General features: G+C 33.1%; 3 pseudogenes; all 3 read right to left on the reverse strand.

Annotated features, from left to right (window-relative positions):
* Nucleotides 1-1,402: 1,402 nt before the first annotated feature.
* Nucleotides 1,403-2,347, reverse strand: LOC124959332 (olfactory receptor 8K3-like; annotated as a pseudogene).
* A 6,265-nt stretch (nt 2,348-8,612) lies between these two features.
* Nucleotides 8,613-9,533, reverse strand: LOC124959333 (olfactory receptor 8K3-like; annotated as a pseudogene).
* Nucleotides 9,534-14,086: 4,553 nt separating this feature from the next.
* Nucleotides 14,087-15,100, reverse strand: LOC124959334 (olfactory receptor 8K3-like; annotated as a pseudogene).
* Between the last annotated feature and the right edge of the window lie 9,076 nt (nt 15,101-24,176).

Genomic DNA, 24,176 nt, shown 5'->3' on the forward strand with positions numbered 1-24,176 from the left:
AGTGCTTACAGCTGCTCAACTTTTAGGGAGCTGTAGAAAGCACAGAACTGACTGAATAAGCTCTGTTCTCTTACATTCAATGGCAAAGTCAGAGCAAATGGGATTATTTCTGTAGGTACAGGTAGCATATGGCACCATGTGAGACCTTCTGTGTTTGTTACCTGCAATGAATGCTTTCTCTTGATTCTCCCATGTGATTCTTAACATTGCATTTAGGAGGAAAATTTATGAATGTGTTTTTATATTTGAGACTGTCCCTGAGGAGATGCCAAGCACCTAGCAGATTATCCTCAAAGCATTTGAGATCTGAATGAAATTTGTGGAAGTTATCTGCTAATTGTCAGGGACAATTTATATTCAACTGTGGCTTTATTTATTTATTAACAGAATATAAGAGTAAATAAACAGCTTCAAGATTTTGTCAAAATGCGCTCATATGAGAATCTCAGAGATCTGCTAGTAATCTCAAGTTCATAACAATGTAATTAAAATTAGCCAGGGTGTGGTACCAATCTATCCATTCAGTGATAAATGAATATGTACAATATGATACATAGATGCACTAGACTATTAATAAGACACTGAAGACACTTTAAATCAATATAGCATAGCTATACCTGAAGATATGATACTACATCAAATAAACCAGGTACAAAAGGAGAGATACTGCATTAAGGATCTTAATAAAATACTCAAGTAGAATCAGAAAGTAGCATAATAATTACAAGGAATACAAATTGGGAAAAACAAGGAGTTCACAATCAATAGAAAATCTCAATTATTCAAACCAAATATGCCCTGGAGATCTCTTGTAAAAAATTCTGCATATATTTTAAAGTGCTGTATTATATATTTGAAATATTTTAGGAAAATAGATATTATGTTAAACATTTTGCAATAAATTAAAATAAATGTTGATTTTGATACCACTTACTGAAATATTTAAAGCTTAAAATGAAGAGTTTTGTTACACACACACACACACAAAAGAAACTAACACACACACATGTGGACACTGAAAAGATTATTATAATACACCAGACAATAACAACAATAAAAAATCTCAAGTAATTTTCCATATATATATGTATATAACTTTTCATTCCCATACTGCATACCATTCTACCTGCAATTTGAATCTGAAGACTTTAAACATACATTAATTTACTATAACATTTACTGATATATTGTTTACATTATAATTGATTTCTTGACATAAGTAAAGCAACATATTTTGTCTTTTTGTTGTTCACTTACATATTTATAATATTGAGATATTTGACTAGTGCTAAGAAGACCAATCTTTAAATATATGTTGAGCACCATTCTGCATTCTATACATTCTGGAGGAAAATAATGCAGGTTTTTCTGTGGTTTCTATGGCTCAAATTGTATGCAAATTTTAAGGAAAAGCATTCCATCTCTTTTTCCATGTCCTCTCTAGAGCGTGCTTTACATCTTTGTTCCTCAAACTGTAGATCAAGGGATTCAACATGAGGATGACAAGGGTGTAAAATATGGAAGCCACTTTATCAGTGTCCAAGGAGTGACTGGACTTGGGCTGCACATGCATAAATATCAAAGTCCCATAGAACACAGTGACCACAGTCAGGTGGGATCCACAGGTAGAGAAAGCCTTGTGCCTGCCCTCAACAGATGTCACCCTGAGAATGGTTATGAGGATGAGCAGGTAGGACATCAGGATAATCAAAAGAGAGAAAAGCAAATCAAAAGCTGGCAAGATCAGAATTAATCACTTCAATTTCATGTGTGTTCGAGCAGAGCAAAGATAGCAAGGGGAGACTGTTATCTCAGTAGAAATGACTGATGACATTGTAGGCACAGAAGGGCAAAGTAAAAATCTTTATAGCGATAGAAGACACAAAAAAGTACTGTAGAGATAGGGCATTGCCACCAACAACCAACATGCCCTCTGAGACATGATGACAGTGTAGAGGAGAGGGTTACAGATGGCCATGTAGCAGTCATAGGCCATTGCAGAGAGAATAAAAAGTTCACAAGAAATGAACAAAAGAAAGAAAGCTAGTTGTGTAGCACACAAATAATAGGAGATTGCATTTTGATCCACCACAAAATTGACCAACATTTTGGGGCCTACAGCTGTAGAATAACCAAGGTCATTGAGAGCCAGGTGTCTCAGGAAAAAGTACATGGGTGTTTGCAGGCTATGGTCCACCTTGGTGAGGATGACCATGCCCAAGTTTCCCACCAGTGTGCTCATGTAGATGATGAGGAAGAGCCCAAACAGTGCAGCCTGCAGCTCAGGATGTCAGATGATCCCCTTCAGAATGAATTCATGCACCACTGTGACGTTGTGTTTTTCCATTGAGTTGTGCTCCAAAGTCTATTCTGGAAAGACATAGTAGCAAAGTAAATAGATTTACTGCATGGGGAACATATATTATACAAGGATAGTATAAACAAGATACATTCAAACTTTCAAATTTACAATATTTAAAATTAAATACTTTTCACAAATAAAAATATAAAAATGAGAGATAAACCTAGTATAGTTGCTCTTATCTTGGGTGATTTGATTTACCAAAGAGTATTTTTCCAGTTTAGAGATACTTTCATTGTCACAATTGAGAGGTGGATTGCTGTTGTAATCTAATTTGTAGAAGTCAGATAAGTTGCTAACCAACCTTCTGTATACCACATTCTGTCCATTTCAATAAGCACATCATAAAATTGTTCCAAGGTTAAGAAATCCAACAAATAAAGAAGCAGACAAAGATACAAATGCAGGTACATGGATATATAAAAATTTTTTTGTTAGATGAGTGGTTGTCCTACTTTTATATTTTTCCAAAAGTATTGTGGTTGTTATTTATTTAACTATAATGACATGTAAACCTTTATTTATTAACTTAATAAAATTTTATATATACCAGTCACATAAAATTTTTTAACAATAAATTTCAAGAATGCAAACATTTTCCTACTGTAGGATACAATCGTATAAATACCATATTTACAAAGGTGATAGTGATGAAACTGTGGATACATGATGTATAAACTTGGTAGATGTATGAGTGGAGAGCTGTAACAAATCACTTTGGAAATTGTCTTTGTATGAAAACACAATCAGAATAAATATGTACATATGAAAATATTGATTATGTTCCACATTATCATAGTATTTATAGTTTACTTTGTGCAAATAATTTAACAGAAACTCTATTCTCATATACAAAACCAAAATGTCCTTATGTTGGAAAGAATGAATGATGATTTACTGATTCAATTTGCCCAAGCTATCTGTAAATGGCTCTCAAAGACCATGTATATATGGTTTTTGGTTTTATTTTTATTTTTTAGATGGTTACAAGTACCTGAAGGAGGAACATTTTTATGTACATGTGAACAAACATTCTTTAGTACACAGACCTCACTTGATCAGGGCTAAAATGATGAATGCCTGAGGAAGAGGTGGAGAAAGATGAAGACATGCAAGCTATTCCAATTCTGTGTCCTGTCTTCTCTCAAGGTCACACTTGATGCAATGGGACAAATGGAACTTCAGTTTTGGATTACTCATCTTCTAAGTGTTGCAAGTACTTCAGTAATATTTTAGTGTAAGTTTCTTTGACTTAAGTTCATTTAAAATGTTAGCCTTTCCCTGGGACATTGTCATTATAATTGAAATACCTTTATTTATAGGGAACAAATCCGATATATATTATATGCAATAGTCTAGAGAAATATGAAGAAATCAGAGCAAATTAGGAAAAAGAGCATTCAATGCCATTGGTTTCATACAACAAATTCTCAAAAGTTTATATATTATATGGAGGAAATAGAGGTTGAAATACTTTTACAATAAATTTTATAAAACTCTGCATCATACAAAACTTTTTTGATGCTGGACAATATCATAGAGAAGAATAAAGTCAACAATGATGGCATAGTCCTGCATTCCTGGATGTGATCTGAAATCATCTGTGCATCGTGTCCATGAGAAATTCCTCCTGCTGTTAATTATTTATTCCATAATGCAGAAAAACACATGTAGAACAAAGAAACATATCCAAATATCTCTAATAACCAAGGAATTGAATAGTATAGCACAAAAACAGGGGCAGAGCATGGAAGTTTTGATAATAATTATGGGTATAAAATATTGTGAGCAGCAAAGATTTCTAAATAAGGAGAAGAATAAATGAAAATGGTACAGTTTAAAGTTTAAGTTGCAGTGACAAGAGAATGTAAGTAAATTATAAGGAAACCATATTCTGCAATTTATAACATTAATTATAAAACTGATTACACATATTGCACCTTTAAGAAACATAAAATATTATTGAATTTGCTGTTGTTACCTCAGTCCTACTCTGCTCCACAGATGTACCTTCTAACAGTAGATGAATCCTAAAGTGTATCAAACTACATCATTTGTATGATACATTCATTATTCAATAAATCCAACAAGAAACAATGGAAAGCTTTCTTTAAAATATTTTAGTTTGACTTAGTTTGTAATCAAGAAAATTAAAAACTAAAGTGGTAAGTATCAAATTTTCCATCAGGTAAAAATTATTTTTTTGAGGGGGCTATCAGAGATTGAATCCAGGGGCACTTAACCACTGACCCACATCCCCAGTCCTTTTTTAATTTTTTAGAGACATTGTCTCCCTGAGTTCCTTAGGGTCTCACTAAGTTGGGAAGTCTTTCTGCATACCCTCAGTCCTCCTGCCTCAGTCTCCTGAGCTAATGGGATTGCTGGCATGTGCCACTGCGCTCAACTTGATACATTTTTATAATAAAACTTATATTTTATAAAATTGAAGCTTTGTACATTTTTTATGTCCCTCTTAATTATGATCCCTTAATTGTGATTCTTCTTTACCAGAGGCAAATCCTATTTCTAATTTGTCATTCATTTGAAAGTGGACATTAAATTGATGTACTCCTTAAAAATATATGGTATAGATCTGCAAATCATTGAAATTAACGTTTAAGAACTTGATGGTCCTATTCTGAAAAATGTTTTGTTCACTCTGATAAATGAGGTTGAACTAATCCATGTAATTCTATGTAGATAAAAAATGTCCCTTGATTTTTCAGGATGTTCTACCTTATTAGTTGCAAATTCTTTTCAAAAAATGGCTAAAAATTTTGTACTCCCACTAGAACAGTAGGGGTGTTTCTTTTATTCCACATTTCCATCATGACCTGATAGCCCTATAACTTAACACTTTTTCCATTTTACAAGATTGTGTTTCATATATATTTATATTTACTTTTTCAGATTATTATTGAAGTATAAACATAAATCATAATATTTCTAATTTTATAATTTTTCTCTATATATCCATTGTCCACTTTTCTATAGTTTTTTTTCACGTATTACTTGTATATTTGCACAATTGTATCTATTTTCTCCAACTGTGGCATGTTTTTTTTTGTATTTGTGGTTATTTCCATTCTATAAATATTAGAAAGCTTAATAAATAAATGTATCAATCTTTTTGATTTTTGGTTTTGTTTAAGGATCTTTTCTGTGCTGATTCATACACAATTAGACACACACATACACACAAAGTCCATTTGTATGAAGAGAATATATACATATAATCTGTGTCAGTAACCAATTTAACTTTTTGACCTTTAAAGAAGGAACCATGTGAATAATAGTGTAGAGAGTCTTCCAATCAAAAGCAGAGAAATTGCAATAAGAATATATGATGAAAAGAGATACTCTTGAAGATGTGTTTTTAAAAGATTATTTAAACATAAATATCAATTTAGGAAAATAATCTTTGATTGAATTCTGTTTTCTGAGAAGATTTTTCTACCAAAATTAAAGAATACAAGGTACTCCTCAAGGAAGAATGAGCCATGCAATATAATAAAATTTTAAATAAAAAAGAAGGAGAGAAGGAAAAAGGATAATATTATCAGTCTTAGAAATTTCTATTTTAATATTGCTTTGAGAAATTTATTGTTATTAATGCATTTCAGAACTTAACCATTTTTTGTGTGTTTATTGAGATGTCATACAGATGTCTATTTAGTTTCTTAATATGGTTAATGCCATTTAACTTTAAATGTTAAAGCAAACTTAAGTTTCTTAATTCTCTCCTGGTATGTTACTGTCAGTACACATTGCTGGCCTTATCAGATATCATTTTCTTTAAAATTTTCACATATACAAGGCCTTTTACAGTCTTTAACATCAGGCGAGTGCTTTTCAGAAACTCAGAACACATAACATCTTTCAGATTTCTAAAAGTGTTTCTGGAGAATTGCTATCTATTTTTCCCTTAAATGTTTAGCATAAACAACCATTCAGGCCAGCTGAATCAAAATTGGGGTGGACATGGAGAGTTTTTGCAGTGTATTTTAGTTATATTTAATGAAGTTTTCAATTTTGATATTCTCTTCATCAAGAATGTTTTAAATGTTTCTTGGAGTCTGTGGAATTGAAAAATTATAACACCTTCTTCTAATAGTAATGAAACAGGTTTTTTTGGAAACATTCTGAGTATACCCAAAATTATTCTGAAAGTCTTACTGCACTATTGTGCAGATATTTCTGATTTATTATTGTACAAAACATGACATTATATTGACTTGAAATATTTTAGCAAAATGTAAAATCGTATCCTAAATTTTGTTTTTTTTAAATACTTATTTTCTATGGGAAGTGTAAAGCTTCATGAAATGACTAATACATGTATACAACAGTGAAAAACTGGAGTAACTTTCTCAATGAATGAAATATGTTCTCAAATAGTGTCAGTATGTTTTTTAATGTTCTTTCTTTTATAGTTTGAGAGATTATAAAAGTCTAAGATTTTTTTTGGAAGTGGATATGGGTTATGTTTATTCAGATATTTGTCTGTGAATATTAGAAACTTTTACCTGTGTTATAAAAGTTATGATTTTCATGGAAATTCATTATGTGAATATATGAAATCACAGAAAATTTATTATTTAAAGACATGTATAATCTAAAATATACTGTTAACATTCACTTTATCCCTGCTTACTATACAATCTCAAGAAGTTACAATTGAGTGTGTATATATATATATATATATATATATATATATATACTTGTATGTATATATCTTACAAATAGATAAAATTAGGTATGAAATTTTTGTCTTCAAAAGAACCAACTGCAAGAACTGTTTAGCATTTTTTTTCTTTACATGACAGCATGCATCTGCCTTTATTATTCTAGTAAATTATTTTCCAGTGGTTCTATTGTATTGTGATGTATTAAAAAATCACATCTAAACTTTCATGATATAAATGAAATGCAATAAGTTCAAAACAACAGAACAACAAACAATGAAAGAAGCACGGAGAATTTTAGAGAAGCTCATGGATGATGTACAAAAAACACGATAAGAACATACATTATAACACATACTACACTCCAAATAGAAATATAGCAATAGCATAAATCAAGGTCTGATCTCTGGTTACACAAACTCAGAATACTGAAAATAGAGGAACAAAAAACATACTTCATCATAGGACAAGCATACCATGCCAAAATAATATTAAGAAATAGACCGAGGGGGCAGGGGTAGGATAGATAGTGGACTGAGACAGATATTATTACCCTAAGTACACGTACAATTACATGAATAGTATGAAACTACATTGTGTAAACCATAGAAACAAAATGTTGTACCCCATTTGTGTACAATGAATCAAAATGCAGTCTGTAAAAATAAAAATAAATACAATTAAAAATAAAAAAGACTGAAACATTATAAAAAAATAATTTCTTGCATTTAGTGGGTTAAGGAATAGTGACTCTCCATGAAACCAAACAGGAAGAAAGGAATTCAGATCAGACAGTAAGGATAATAAATTAATGAATAAGCCGTGGACGTGTCTTTGGTTGAATCTGAGACATCAATCTTAACTGGTGCATTCACTTGCTTATATGTACATACTAAGACAAAATGAGATGCTGCACTGAAGCTCTGAGTCACTGCAGAGCTGATGATGTTGAGATAATAGACTCTTTTGAGCTCTTATAAGGTCAAGGTACTGATGAGAGAAAAGAAGGAACCTAAGATCCCCACATGGAAAAGCAACAGGTTAGGATATTCAAATGACTGTTTTCTTCAAATGGTCAGATTACACTAAGCCTGTTACCACAGTCAAGATAGAGTTTAACACAAGCCACAAGAACATAAAGACGAAAATGGAATGAGGGTGCTCATGTAAAAACATAAATACATGCACAAACACAAACATGGACAGTGGAAAGTTTATTGCAATGCTTAGGAAGATAACAAAAACATTGGAAATTTGCTTCTGCACACAATGGTCATTCTCCAATAGAGCATGGGACTCTGCTCCCCACATGAATAGTCTAAGCAGCCTAAAATTTAATCATTTATTATGTATATAATTCATATCTCACACTGAAGGGTAGAAATTATTTTGCCTCTCATTTTGATTACATGTGCATTAAAGCATTTAAAAATTTGATTAGTACAAAAAGGCCAGTATCTGATCATTTATAGAGAGTCAATTTTTTTGCCTGTTATACATCCTGGAAGAAAAGAGACCACGTTGATGTAAAAATCTGATTTAAATGACTCATATTTTATATATCTCTAAGTAAAGATATTGCTTAATTTTTTCCATGTGCTTAGTAGGGCATACTTTACATCTTTGTTCCTCAAGCTGTAGATCAAGGGATTCAACATGGGAATGACCAGGGTGTAAAATATGGAAGCCACTTTATCAATGTCTAAGGAATGACTGGACTTGGGCTGTACATACATATATAACAAAGTCCCATAGAACACTATGAGCACCATTAGGTGGGATCCACGGGTGGAGAAAGCCTTGTGCCTGCCCTCAGCAGACTTCATCCTGAGAATGGCTATGAGGATGAGCATGTAGGACACAAGGATGATCAGAAGAGAGGAAAGCAAATTGAAAACTGCTAAGATCAAAATTATCACTTCAATTTCATGTGTGTTTGAGCAGAGCAAAGATAACAAGGAGAGACTGTCACAATAGAAATGACTGATGACATTGTAGCCACAGAAGGGTAAAGTAAAAATCTTTATGGTGACTAGAAGAGACCAGAAGATTCCATACAGATAGGAAATTGCCACCAAGAACTGACAGGCCCTCTGAGACATGATGACAGTGTAGAGGAGAGGGTTACAGATGGCCACATAGCAGTCGTAGGCCATCACCGACAAAATATAAAGTTCAGAAGTAATGAACACACAAAAGAAAGCTAACTGAGTAGCACACAAATAATAGGAGATTGTATTTTGATCCACCACAAAATTGACCAACATTTTGGGACCCACAGCTGTAGAATAACCAAGGTCACTGAGAGTCAGGGTGTTTGCAGGCTGTGGTCCACCATGGTGAGGATGGACCATGCCCAAGTTTCCCACCAGTGGGCTCATGTAGATGATGAGGAAGAGCCCAAACAGTGGAGCCTGCAGCTCAGGGCGTGATGTGATGCCTTTCAGAATGAACTCATGCACAGCTGTGAGGTTGTGTTTCTTCATCTAGTGTTTTAGGAAAGTCCTTTCTAGAAAGACACAATAGTTAAATAAATACATTTCAATTATTTTCATTATGGGAACATTTATTATTTAAAATGTAAATAATGTGTATGTAAACATTCAAATTTATAATATTCAAAAAATAATATGCATTATTGCAAGGAAAATATATAGAAATAGAGAGAGGTAGTGACAGGACAGTTTTTCTCAACTGGTGTGTTTTCACTTACCAAAGAACATTTTTCAACATTCTCTAAGTACCTTGATTGGCACAATTGGGAAGTGTACTGCTACTGGCATCTAAGGGTTCCAGTACTGGTAAGCTGCTAAACTTCCTTACAGCTAATATCCATCCAAATGTATTAGCCATATCAATAAAAGTGTTCCAAGGTTGATATACACTGATAAGAGTAATAAGAAGATATAAGGATAGTGATGATGATATGGGCATATAAATAAAAACTAAGAAGAATTAAACATTTCTTCAACTTTTGGTGTTTGATAACTAATTATTTTACTATTATGTTTATTTGTCACTTATATAATCACAATAACATGTTGATATCTACTAGCTACATTTAATAAAATGACATTGTGACATATCAATTGCATCATAAATATTTCTATTTATTAATTTCCAAAATCATTATAGCTCAATGGTTCCATTAATAGTCCTATTAAATCTATCTCCTTATAGGTGATAGAGCTCAAATTCTGAACACTGTAGATAGGTATATGAATGGAAAACTACAACAGATCACATTAGAAATTGTCTGTAGAATCAGAAGAAATGCCTCTTAATGTGTATCTATGTGATATACTCATTTAGTGTTTGTTCAGACTACTTTAGGCAAATAATTTTAAAAAACTATTATCATATACAGAACCAAATTTTCTTCAAGTTTTATTGAGATGAATTATGATTTAGCTATTCCATGTCTCCATGCTTCCTGAAAATATTTCTCTATATCATGTACAAAGACACTGTAACCATCATACTCTGTTGAGACAGGCATAACAGTTTATATTAGTGCAATTCACAGTAGCCAAGTTGTGGAACCATCCAAATGCCCATCAACAGATGATGCTTACAGAATCATGGTTTATGTGCACAATGGTGTTCTGTTTAATTACAAAGAGAATGAAGTTTTATAACTTGCTGGTAAACAGAAAGAACTGGAGAATATCATGTTAAGGGAAATAAACCAGACTCAGAACATCAAAGGTCAAATGTTTTTTTCTCTTCTACAGTAGTTAGAAATCAGGAAATATAAAAGGTTGAGGGGGAATCCTTTGAAAAAGGGAGATCAGTGGAGCAGAGGAAGGGGATCCAAGGAGAGGGAGGAAGGATGGGAAAAGACGAAATGTGGAATGAAATTGACCAAGTTATTCTATGCACATACATGCGTACACCACAGTGAATTAAACTTTATGCGTATCTAAAGCACCAATTTAAAAAAATATGAGGAAGAACAGTAGAGTAGAAGAGGTGCATGGGAGAGGAAAAAGAGGAGGGAAAGAGAAAATACTGAGGAATAAAAGGAAGCACATTATTATCCTTGCAGTATAATTATATCAAAATTAATATCACACTGTTAAGTATAACTATAATGCACTATAAAAATATAAAATGAAAACATGTAATTTTGTTTTTATTTCTTTATATATATATACAAACACATATATTTGTGTGTGTGTGTGTGTGTGTGTGTGTGTGTACTGACAGCAACTTACCTGAAAGAGGTTTGTGTTACATATGCAGGCGAGCACATTTGTGGACTTCGTCTCTTTGTCAGGGCTAAAGGGATGAATAGGTGAGGGACAGGTCAAGTAGAATGGATACCAACCACCATTCACTCCTCCTCCTCAAATATACTCAAGGACTGAAACTGCACACTGTGCTGTGGTTTGGATTTCCAGCCTTCTATCTTTCATAAGTACTTCAATGACATTTTACTATAAGTTACCTTGATATAAATGAACTTAGAATATTAAATTTCCTCATGGTGCATTGCCATTATAATTGAGATAGGCTTATTTCTATGTAACAAAGCTAATGTATACTATGTGGGAGAAATTGGGGAAGTATAAAAGGAAATATGAGTGAACTGGGAGAAAAAAAGGTCAGTGACATTGGCTTTACAGAATGAAGATTCATTAAATTTGGGGGGATAAATTGATAGGATAAATAAACTGAAACATTTAAAAATAAATGTAAAGTTCTACATTGTATAAAACAACTACCTGACACAATGCCATAGAGACAAGATAAAATACAGTGAAGCTGATATATACAGATTCCTACTTGTGATTCGAAATCTTTTTGTGTACTATGATCATTAAACATCTTCCTAATATGATATAACCAGTAATACAGAAAAAATGTGCATAGTAAAGGAAATGTATCAGAATATGTATAATAGCCTGAGGATTGAAAAGTATAGCATAGAAGTACATATATGGCATTTAAGGGAATTATCCCTGATGCAAAATGAGCATAGTTGTTTTTTTACACATTAAAAATTTTGAAATGACAATTTATAGCAAAAATGTAATGAGTACAGTATGTAAGTGAGCAACTGAGCTATGAGGAAACAGGATTATGAAATTTTAGAACATTAAATATAAAGCTGATTACATGTAATTGACATTTAATCAATTGAAAATTCTGTTTGCATGTTTGTGGCTAACTGATAATCAACCTTGCCCCAGCTCACACCTTTCCTTAATCAGAAATATGTTAAAGAATATCAGAGTACAACATTCAAGAAATACCCTAAGTACAATAAAAAACAATGTAAAACTTATTTCTTGTCGTTATGGTTTGCTTTAATTTCTAATCATGCACACTTGCAAATTGCACACGGTTAGTAACAAATTTTTCATAAGTTTAGAAAATTATTTTTTCCTTTACCTAACTTCAATGGAGTAATGAAACTTGTGTTTAATAGTTGACAACCTATTAAATATCACTATTTTATTTTTTTCTGCATTTCTCTGAGAAATTTTTTTTTTCAGATTCCACTGCAAAAGGAACATTTACCATCACTATAAAACTGGAAACTTAAAAGTTCTCCTAATCTACACCTTTCACATATCAGTGCAAAGTGGACCACCATTTCTTCATCAAGAGAAGAGGAATGAGTCCATAAAATTTAAAATATTTTAAAAGGATTACAAAAGAGCCTAGTCACTAAATAACCAAATGTTTGGAAGATAATCAGAATGAAAGACTGAGTCACTACAGTTTCAAATTCTACCATTAAAAAACCTGGCATCCCTTGAGCTGTAGAAAGCACAGAACTGACTGAATAAGATCTGTTCTCTTACATTCAATAGCAAAGTCAGAGCAAATGGAATTATTTCTGTAGGTACAGGTAGCATATGGCACCATGTGAAATCTGTGTTTGTTACCTGCAATGAATGCTTTCTCTTGATTCTCCCATGTGATTCTTAACATTGCATTTGTGAGGAAAATTTATGAACGTTTTTTCGCATTTGAGACTATCCCTGAGGAGATGCCAAGCACCTTGCAGATTATCCTCAAAGCATTTAAGACCTGAATGAAATTCGTGGAAGTTATCTGCTAATTGTCAGGGACAATTATAGTGTAAGAGCAAATAAACGGTTTCAAGGTTTTGTCAAAAAGCACTGGTATGAGAATCTCAGAGATCTGCTAGTAATCTCAAGTTCTTTACCATGTAATTAAAACTAACCAGAGTTTGGAACCAACCTAAGTATCCATTCAATGATGGGTGGATGTATAGAATGTGTTACATAGATGTGCTAGACTATTAAAAAAACATTGAAGACACTATAAATCAATATAGCATGGCTATACCTGAAGAATTGATACCAAATCAAAAAAACCAGGTACAAAAAGAGAAATACCATATTAAGTGATATAAAAAAGTATCAAAAATTCTCAAATAGAATCCGAGTAGGATAACAGTTTCAAGGAATAGAAATTGGGGAAAATGAGGAGTTCTCAGTCAATAGAAAATCTAAGTTATTCAAACTAAATATTCCCTGGAGATCTTTAGTAAAAACTTGTACATGTATTTGAAAGTAATTTATTATATACTTTAAATATTCTAGGAAAATAGTATGTTAAACATTTTGCAATAAATGACAATAAATATTGATTTTGATACCAGGCATTGAAGTGTTTAAAACTTAAAATGAAAAGTTTTTCTTATACACAGAAAAGGAAACTAACACAAACACGCATGGATACTTAAAAGTTTATTAAAATAATAATAAACAAGATAATAATTACAATAATAACAAAATCTCAAGTCCTTTTCTATATAATTATATAATTTTTCATTCCCATACTGTATACCGTTCTACCTGCTGTTTGGACCTGAAGACTATAAACACACATTACTTTACTCCAGCATTTACTGTTTTATCATGTTTGCAATTCACTTCCTTTCATCAAGTAAAGCAATGTATTTTGCCATTTTGTTCACTTACATATTTATAATATCGAGATATTTGACTACTACTAAGAAGATCATTCTTTAAATATATGTTGAACACTTTTCTGCATTCTACACATTCTTAAAGAATACAATGCAGGTATTTGTGTGAATTGTGTGACTCAAATTGTATGCGACTTTTAAGGAAAAAATATTCCATCTCTTTTTCAATGTCCTCTCTAGAGCATGCTTTACATCTTTGTTCCTCAAACTGTAGATCAAGGGATTCAACATGAGGATGACAAGGGTGTAAAATATGGAAGCCACTTTATCAGTGTCCAAGGAGTGACTGGACTTGGGCTGCACATGCATAAATATCAAAGTCTCATAGAACACAGTGACAACAGTCAGGTGGGATCCGCAGGTGGAGAAAGCCTTGTGCCTGCACTCAGCTGACTTCATCCTGAGAATGGCTATGAGGATGAGCAGGTAGGACAGCAGAATAATCAGAAGAGAGGAAAGCAAATCAAAAGCTGCCAAGATCAGAATTATCACTTCAATTTCATGTGTGTTTGAGCAGAGCAAAGATAACAAGGGGAGACTGTTATCACAGTAGAAATGACTGATGACATTGTAGCCACAGAAGGGCAAAGTAAAAATCTTTATAGTGATTAGAAGACACAAAAAAGTACTGTAGAGATAGGGCATTGCCACCAACAACCAACATGTCCTCTGAGACATGCTGACAGTGCAGAGGAGAGGGTTACAGATGGCCATGTAGCAGTCATAGGCCATTGCAGAAAGAATAAATAGCTCACTAGAAATGAACAAAAGAAAGAAAGCTAGTTGTGTAGCACACAAATAATAGGAGATTGCATTTTGATCCACCACAAAATTGACCAACATTTTGGGGCCTACAGCTGTAGAATAACCAAGGTCATTGAGAGCCAGGTGTCTCAGGAAAAAATACATGGGTGTTTGCAGGCTATGGTCCACCTTGGTGAGGATGACCATGCCCAAGTTTCCCACCAGTGTACTCATGTAGATGATGAGGAAGAGCCCAAACAGTGCAGCCTGCAGCTCAGGATGTCAGATGATCCCCTTCAGAATGAATTCATGCACCACTGTGACGTTGTGTTTTTCCATTGAGTTGTGCTCCAAAGTCTATTCTGGAAAGACATAGTAGCAAAGTAAATAGATTTACTGCATGGGGAACATATATTATATAAGGATAGTATAATCAAGATACATTCAAACTTTCAAATTTAGAATATTTAAAATTAAACACTTTTCACAAATAAAAATATAAAAATCAGATATAAACCTAGTACAGTTGCTCTTATCTTGGGTGATTTGATTTACCAAAGAGTATTTTTCCAGTTTAGAGATACTTTCATTGTCACAATTGAGAGGTGGATTGCTATTGTAGTCTAATTTGTAGAAGTCAGATAAGCTGCTAACCAACCTTCTGTATACCACATTCAGTCCATTTCAATAAGCACATCATAAAATTATTCCAAGGTTGAGAAATCCAACAAATAAAGAAGCAGACAATGATACAAATGCAGGTGCATGGATATATAATTTTTTTTTGTTAGATGAATGGTTGTCCTACTTTTATATTTTTCCAAAAGTATTGTGGTTGTTATTTATTTAACTATAATGACATGTAAACCTTTATTTATTAACTTAATAAAATTTTATATATACCAGTCACATAAAATTTTTTAACAATAAATTTCAAGAATGCAAACATTTTCCTATTTTAAGACACAGTCGTTAAAAGAATTTGCAAATAGAAAGTCTTCACTACAGAACATTCTCAGCAAAATATTATATGAGGAGAAAATAAAAAATAATAACATAAGTCAGAAGAAGGAGGAACTACCCTAAAGGAAAAGCCAATGAAATGAGAAACCAAGTGAAATTAAAAACCAAAAATAAGCCAAAATATCCAGGAATACAAATCATATCTCAATAATAACCAGAATGTTAATAGCCTGAACTCGTTAATCAAAAGACATAGACTGGCAGGTTGGATTTTTAAAAAATGACCCAACAATATGCTGCCTTCAAGGGACTCACCTCATAAGAAAAGACATCGGCAGACTAAAAGTGAAAGGATGGGAAAAAATCATACCATGCATAGGGACTCAATAAAAAAGCAGGGGTATCCATCCTTATATCAGATAAAGTAAACGTTAAGCCAAAGTTAATCAGAAGGGATAAAGAAGGACATTTCATACCACTTAAGGGCACCATAAATAGCAAGACATAATGATCATAAATATTTATGCTCCAAACAATGGTACATCCATGTATGTCAAACAAATTCTTCTCAATTCTGAGAACAAAACAGAGTACAACACAATAATACTGGGTGACATTAACACACCTTTCTCCACACAATAGAGATGTTCCAAACACAAGCTGAACAAAGAAACCGTAGAACTTAATAACACCATCAATAATTTAGACTTAACAGACATATATAGAATATTCCATCCATTAATGAGGGAATACACTTCCTTCTCAGCAGCACATGGATCCTTCTCTAAAATAGACCATATATTATGCCACAGAGCAACTCTTAGCAAATACAAAAAAAATAGAGATGCTACCTTGTATTCTATCAGATCATAATGGAAGGAAATTAGAAATCAATGATAAAATAAAATTATAAACTACTTCAACAACTGGAAACTGAATAATATGCTATCAAATGATGAATGGATAGCAGAAGACATCGGGGGTAAATAATAAAAATTCTTAGAGGTAAATGAGAATAACTGCATGCTATCAAATGATGAATGGATAGCAGAAGACATCGGGGGTAAATAATAAAAATTCTTAGAGGTAACTGAGAATAACTGCATTCACAAGTACTCCATTCATAATAGTCTCAAAAAAAATACATGGGAATCACTCTAAAAAAAACAGGTGAAAAATCTCTACAATGAATACTACAGCACAATAAATAAATTAAAGAAAACCATAGAAGATGGAAAGATCTCCCATGTTCTTGGATAGACAGAATTAATATTGTCAAAATGACCACACTACCAAAAGTGCTACATGAATTCAATACAATTCCATTTAAAGTCCCAATGATGTACCTCATAGAAGTAGAGAAAGAAGTCACAAAATTCATTTGGAAGAATACGAGACTCAGAATAGCCAAAGCAATCCTGGGCAGGAAGAGTGAAGCAGGAGGTATCACAATCCCAGAACATAAACTATACTACAGAGCAATAGTAACAAAAACGGCATGATATTGGCACCAAATTAGGTGGGTAAGCCAATGGAACAGAATAGAAGACACAGAGACAAACCCGCATAAATACAGTTATCTCATACTGGACAAAGGTGCCAAAAACATACAATGGAGAAAAGATGGCCTCTTCGACTAATGGTGTTTGGAAACTGGAAATCCATATGCAGCAAAATGAAATTAAACTCCTATCTCTCACCCTGCAGAAAACTCAATTCAAAATGCATCAAGAACCTAGGAATTATACTGGAGACCCTGCAACAAATATAACGAAAAGTAGGACCACATCTTCATCATGTTGACTTAGGACCAGACTTCCTCAACAAGACTCCCAGAATGTAAGAAACAAAAGCAAGAATCAAAAATGGGGGGATTGCTGAGCTTTTTCTCAGCAAAGGAAGCACACAATAATGTGAAACGAGAGTTTATAGAGTGGGAGAAAATCTTTTTCACTTGCAGTTCAAATAGAGCACTAATCTCCAAAATTTATAAAGAACTTAAAAAACTTACCACCAAAAATACAAATAATCCAATAAACAAATGGGCTATGGATCTGGGCAGACACTTTACAGAAGTTACACAAGCAATCAGCAAATATATTAGAAAGTGTTCAACATCTCCAGTAATTACAGAAATGCAAATTAAAACCACCCTAAGATTTCATCTGACTTCAATTAGAATGATTATTATCAAGAATAAAAGCAAAAATACGTGTTGGTGAGAATGTGGGGGAAAAGGTACACCCATACATTGCTGGTGGGATTGCAAATTGGTACAACCACTCTGGAAAACAGTATGGAGATTCCTCAGAAAACTTAGAATGGACCCACCATTTGACCAAGTTATCCCACTCCTTGGTTTATTCCCAAAGGACTTAAAATCAGACACAGTCACATCAATGTTTACAGCAGCTCAATTCACAATAACTAGATTGTGGAACAACCTAGATGCCCCTCAGTAGATAAATGGGTAAAGAAACTGATATATAATACAAAATGGAATATTATTCAGTCATAAAGAAGAATAAAATTATGGCATAGGTAAATGGATGGAGCTGGAGAATTTAAGTGAAATAAGTCAATCCTAAAAACCAAAGGCCATATGTTTTCTCTGATAAGTGGATGCTGATATATGTAATGGGGCAGGAGTTGGCAGGTTAAGAGAAGAGTGGAGGAACTGTGAATTGTGTAGAGCAAATGAGGGAAGGGGAACGTATGGGAGAAGGAAAGATAGAGGAATGATACAAACATCATTACCCTATGGATGATTACACACATGTTGTGAATATACATCATGTATAACCATAGAAATGAGAAGATGCACCCCATTTATGTACACTGTATCAAAATGCAGTCTCTAAAAATAAAAATATATAAGTAAATGGGGAAAGGAGCCACTACTATATAGTAGTGCACACTTCTAATCCCAGCACTTTGGGAAGTTGAGACAGGAGGAGTGTAAGTTCAAAGCCAGCCTCAGCAATTGAGACTATGTCTCGAAGTATGAAATTCTGGGAATGTGGCTCAATGGTTTAGTACCCCTGGGTTCAACCCTGGTGCCCAAAGGGGGGAAAAGGAGCAAAGGAGAGGAATGATTATGACTTTGCCTTAAACTAAAAAACTCCAAGAGAATAATTACAGTCACCAATTAAAGCAAACCTTTGAACATACCCTTCTGATATTGGCACACATAACATTACTTTAATTTTTTAATATTATCTTTATTCTGAAAAATATACTTTACTTTTAAACTGATACTTTGCAAGCAATTTCTATTTTTTCCTTTATATTTTATCTCTTTAATTTGTAGATGAATAATTGCAACATGGGGATCACAAACATTTACAATATCAATGTTATCCTGTCAAGTCTCAAAGCATAACTGGAATATGATCTCAAATAAATGAAGAAAAGAATACTATGTAGATTGGACACTCTAATTAGGGGAGAAGCACATGTAGAAAGACTTGCTTTCTCATATAACAGTGTATCCTCAGAGTAGAAGACAGAATTAAATTATAAGAGATCAGGATGATTATTATAGGAGTCATCTCAATAGACCCAGCAAAGTATCATGTTGAAGCTGGTTCATGTCAGTAGCAGAATAAGGAATTTGTAGAAGAAGACAGTTATGGGAGGTGCCAGGAACTATCCCCAGCAACTCGTGGGTTCCCTGAAGGATGGGTGGAGTTGGCACAACAGAACAACACAACCCCTGGAGCAACTTGAAGCAAGTGCTTCTCAGATTTATTTTAGCTCTTCTTTTATAGTAAAAAAAGTAAAGCAGGATTAAACAAGATACAAATTATAGAGAAATTACCACAATATTTGTCATTAACCACACTTTCCAGCAGATGTCTAACACAGAGAGGGTACATTAGGGTCAACTTTCTATATTTACTTAAAGTTATTCACATAAGCAAATTACAGTGAAAGATATTTTCCTCTTTTCATCCTACTGGCCTTTGTTTACCCTTTGGTGTCAGACCTATTGTCAGTCTAGTGACCCTATTTTGTTTTAAGTTAATTTTACCAAACTGCTAAGCAAAACATGCACTAATCTTTAGCTCATTTCGTTTTTGATTTAACCTTAAAGATCTACTCTATTACCTAAACAAGCTCAGTTAAGAGTAAGTTAGGTTATATATGGCCAAATAATCAGTGTGAGTGCCTAAATTTATCCTATTATTTTTTATGTCATTGATTATCCTTTACCTATTATAATACATATGTGAGACTTAAGCCAGCATAAACTACCCATAACCAGTTAACATGCAATGAGGGAATTTGATCTTAAGGTAATATTTTTCTAGTTGTTTGCATATGCTGTTTCTTTGTTCTTTAGTCCTACATTTCCAGGGTGGCCCTTGACGTCCAAGCCTTTGAAGGAAGGACAAATATTGGACATTTGTCTATTTACCATTAATATTAACTATCCATCATCATTTTTATTGTACACTCCTGTATAGGGAAGAGGTGGATCTGTGGGAGGTGGGTCTTTATTCTTATTCACTTGTTTCCCTCTAAATGGATACCACAAACATCCCCCAATTCTGTAAGCTAAGTAGGGTGGTCCTTGCACTGTGGGGACAACAAGTCTTCTGCTCTATTTGTCAGGCTATTTTACTGGTAAAGCATTAACTGGGGCAGTTGTGGTCAGCATAGGAGCAAGCAATTCCTATAACTGTAATTTTCTTGAGGACTCCTCAAACTCTGTACTTTCAGACTTATTATGTGTGATATTAGTACATTTTTTACAGCATTCCTCATCTTCCCTCAAGCTCCGCAGACTTATTGAGGTTAAATTCTTATCACAACAATCCAAGGAATGTGATTTGCAGTTGCGTAATTATGAGTATGATAATTACAAGAAAACATCCAATTCCTAGCAGAGATGACAGCAGCAGTTTCCTGGAATGGCGGCCTTGGCAAGCCCTTCCCCATGCTCAGACCTTGTCAAGGAGCATGGAGGAAATGGTCCCTGCCACAGAGGCACATCTAATTTCATTGGATCAACACAAGAATATTCTAACGTTGCCCATTGTGTAGAATAGAATGCAGAGTTCCACCAACACAGAATGCTGAGTGATGCATTGACTATGGGTGACATTCTCACTGAATGAAGTAGTAGATTATAGATGGGTTCAGAGCAATCAGAAGTCCTTGCAGACAGCAGAAAGCATTTGGTGATTCCAAATTAACAGCAAGAAATGACTGAGTTGTGCTACCACAGAACAAAATTACTTTCCCATTTGATCTACAATTTACTAATATATTTGAAATACTAACAGAGGCATAGCAGGCATCTACTGAATATAACAGACTCAAAATATAGTACATTGGATTGTGGTGCCAGGAATCACCAGTGACCAATATAATAAGCCCTACATTCATGAGGATAGTACAAAGATAAATTGCTAGAAATACAAAGCAAAAGATGATATATAGTTCAAGATTTATCTGTGAATCTATTCAATAATAATAGAGTAATGTCTGTGATACTCTTTGTGATGAAATCTAATGGAAGAAATGTGAAGATAACCATAAATTACAATCCCTACAACTATGAATGATTGAATAATACTGTGAATTAAGGAACATGAAGTATGCATATATCTATCTATCTCTATCTATATCTATATCTATATATATATTTGCAAAGTGTGTGTGCATGTGTGTAATTATCTCGTTGTACAATTTCCCTGCAGTGGATCAGAAGACAATGACATGAAGGGTATCCAATATTAGTGGTTTTTACAAAAGAATCAGATATATGATAGGAGTATTTAAATAGTGTCTGAACCCCTGCCAGTAAACCATGAGATCAACTACTGTATGTACAATAAATTCTATTGCCTCTTTTCATATTAAATCACACTACAATCCAAAGTGGGTGACGATAAACATTTCCTTCTGACATTCAAACACATGAGATAGTTTATCAGGGGACACAGCAATGAAACAAAATCAGCATTCTGACTCTGTCAACAAAAAGAATGATTTATTATAATCCACTCACCAGTAAAATGAAAAATTTAGTATTTATTTTACAAGATTGAAGTAAATATTGAAGAACAAATTATGCTAAAAATTGAATATTTCAAAGAATTTTAATTGCAGGATATGCTGAAATTGCTTGGTTTTACAAAGTGTTCTTCAAGGAATAAACTCAGTTACATGTCTTTTTGGGTTTTGATTACTTCCTTTGCCATTGCTTTATTTATATACACACAATGTTCTTTAGAGAATAAAAACTCTGAATTTTGTGATTATTTGAAAATATGTGTGCATGTATATGCAAATTCATGTATATGTAAATTCATGTATATGCAAATTACCAGAATTCCATTTCACACATTGCAGTGAGCTTACTTTTGCTTTCTTCAAAAGAGATATTTTGGCTAAATATCTCTTGAGGCAGGCATTTATATTAGATGCCAAAAGAAATGTTTAATGGATATGAGTAAGAATATGAACACATATTTAAGAGATTCAGAGTTATCAAGAGAAAATATTAATATTTTTAGAGACTGCGTAATGTGGGATCAAATTCTAAAATTAGTGGATATCTACTTCTATAAAGCCAATATGAATAGGAGAAAGAAATATGCAAATTTCTTGGACTTTGTGATAAAACCATAAATTTGCAAAAATAAGAAAAACAATAATACCCATTAACCATTTATTCAGAACTGACTACAGGAATGGACAATTTCCCTGCAGTGGATCAGAAGAAGCATTAGGTTAATTCATCTATACAGCAACTTAAATAACTAGTAATCACCTGTCACAATTCAATCCCAAATCCCTCTCAGAGTGCACACACTTGTGAGCATTTTTTCTGGCTCCTATTAAACTATGGCTTCATCACACAATTGGTTCAATTTTGGTGCCATATCCAGTAAGTTACTGCCAAGTTCACAGTCATAAACCTTTTCCAATATGATTTTTCTCCCTAAACTCCAAGGAATGAAAGCAAAATGAGTCTTGACGTATTTACATGTTTTAAACCATTAAAACTAGAGAGATTATGAAATAAGTAGTAACCTGAAATGACATCTATGTTAAGCAACTAATATATAAATTCTAAAAACATATTTTTTCCTTATATCAAACTATAAGACTCTGGATACTTGAATATGTCAAATATTTCCTTAACCACCTTTGATAGTTTCATGATTATTTTTGAACTGACTTCCTTCTGCAGGAAGAGGAAAGCACACACCTAGAGGGGCACACTTACTTACCTAAACAAACATAAATTCAATATTTTTTCTTCCTTGCCATGAAGTGATGGCTTGAATTCCTACAGAGAACTCTCAATAAAATAAATTTTAATGAATATATGAAATTGACACTACAATAGCAAGAACTAACACATTTAGTACTACTTGATGCTTAGTAGCTAAAATGTTTAGTGCAGAATAACACAGTTGTGTTTGAAATATTTGGTGGTAATTCACAAAATATCCTTCAAATTCTCTGAAAAATTATCTTATGGAACCACAAATACAGGTTTGACTACATTAAAAAATGGCTATTTTAGATAGTGTATATTCACTTATTGAACTATTAATCAAGCCCAAAGGAAATTCCTCAAGTGGAATATGTTATAATTTTGTCTGGATTCAAATAGCATCAAAATATTTTCATAATCAAAAAGAAAATATTTCTGAAATAATAGACTACCTTCTACTGTTCGTTGATTGAATAGTGTTCTTTGGTCTATGTTCAAAATCTTTCAGATTTGCATTTCCCTGATGATTAGTGATTCTGAACATCTTCTTATATACCTGATGACCATTTTCTTCTTTGAAGAAAGTCTGTTCAACTCCTTTGCCTCTGATAATTCATATTTTATTATGTTTTGATATTGAAATTTAGTATCCCTTTTACATTTTAATATTAATCACTTTTATTGTATATGGCTTGCAAATAATTTCACCTATTCTGTAGTTGGCTTTATTCTAAAGATCTTCCTCTTTGCCTTAAAGAAAGTTTATAGTTTGGTATAGTTGCACTTGTTTAATTTCATTTTCATTGGTTCAATTTTGGTTCCATATCCAGTAAGTTACTGCCAAGTTCACAGTCATAAACCTTTTCCAATATGATTTTTCTCTTGGAATTTAACTTCAGGACTTAAATTTATATATTTAATCTATTTTGAATTATTTTTATATGATATGAATCTAGAGTCTAAGTTCATTTTTTTGTGCATATTCAGTTTTCCCTAAATTATTCTTTCAATTTCTCACCCTATTCCTTTTGCCATAATCTTACCATTCCTATTACCCTCATTCCATTGCCACGTCTTGGCACCCATTCTGGCTGTGTCTGCACAGCAGGGGAGCAGTAAACTTCAGGGAGGCTGTGAGCTGACTGGGTATTAAAGGTCTGAAGAAAAATAATAAAAATAAAACAAAAGGCATGAAAGAAAAACAGTTTCAAGCGG

This window comes from Sciurus carolinensis, chromosome 11 (assembly GCF_902686445.1).
Source record: "Sciurus carolinensis chromosome 11, mSciCar1.2, whole genome shotgun sequence".
Taxonomy (NCBI): domain Eukaryota; kingdom Metazoa; phylum Chordata; class Mammalia; order Rodentia; family Sciuridae; genus Sciurus; species Sciurus carolinensis.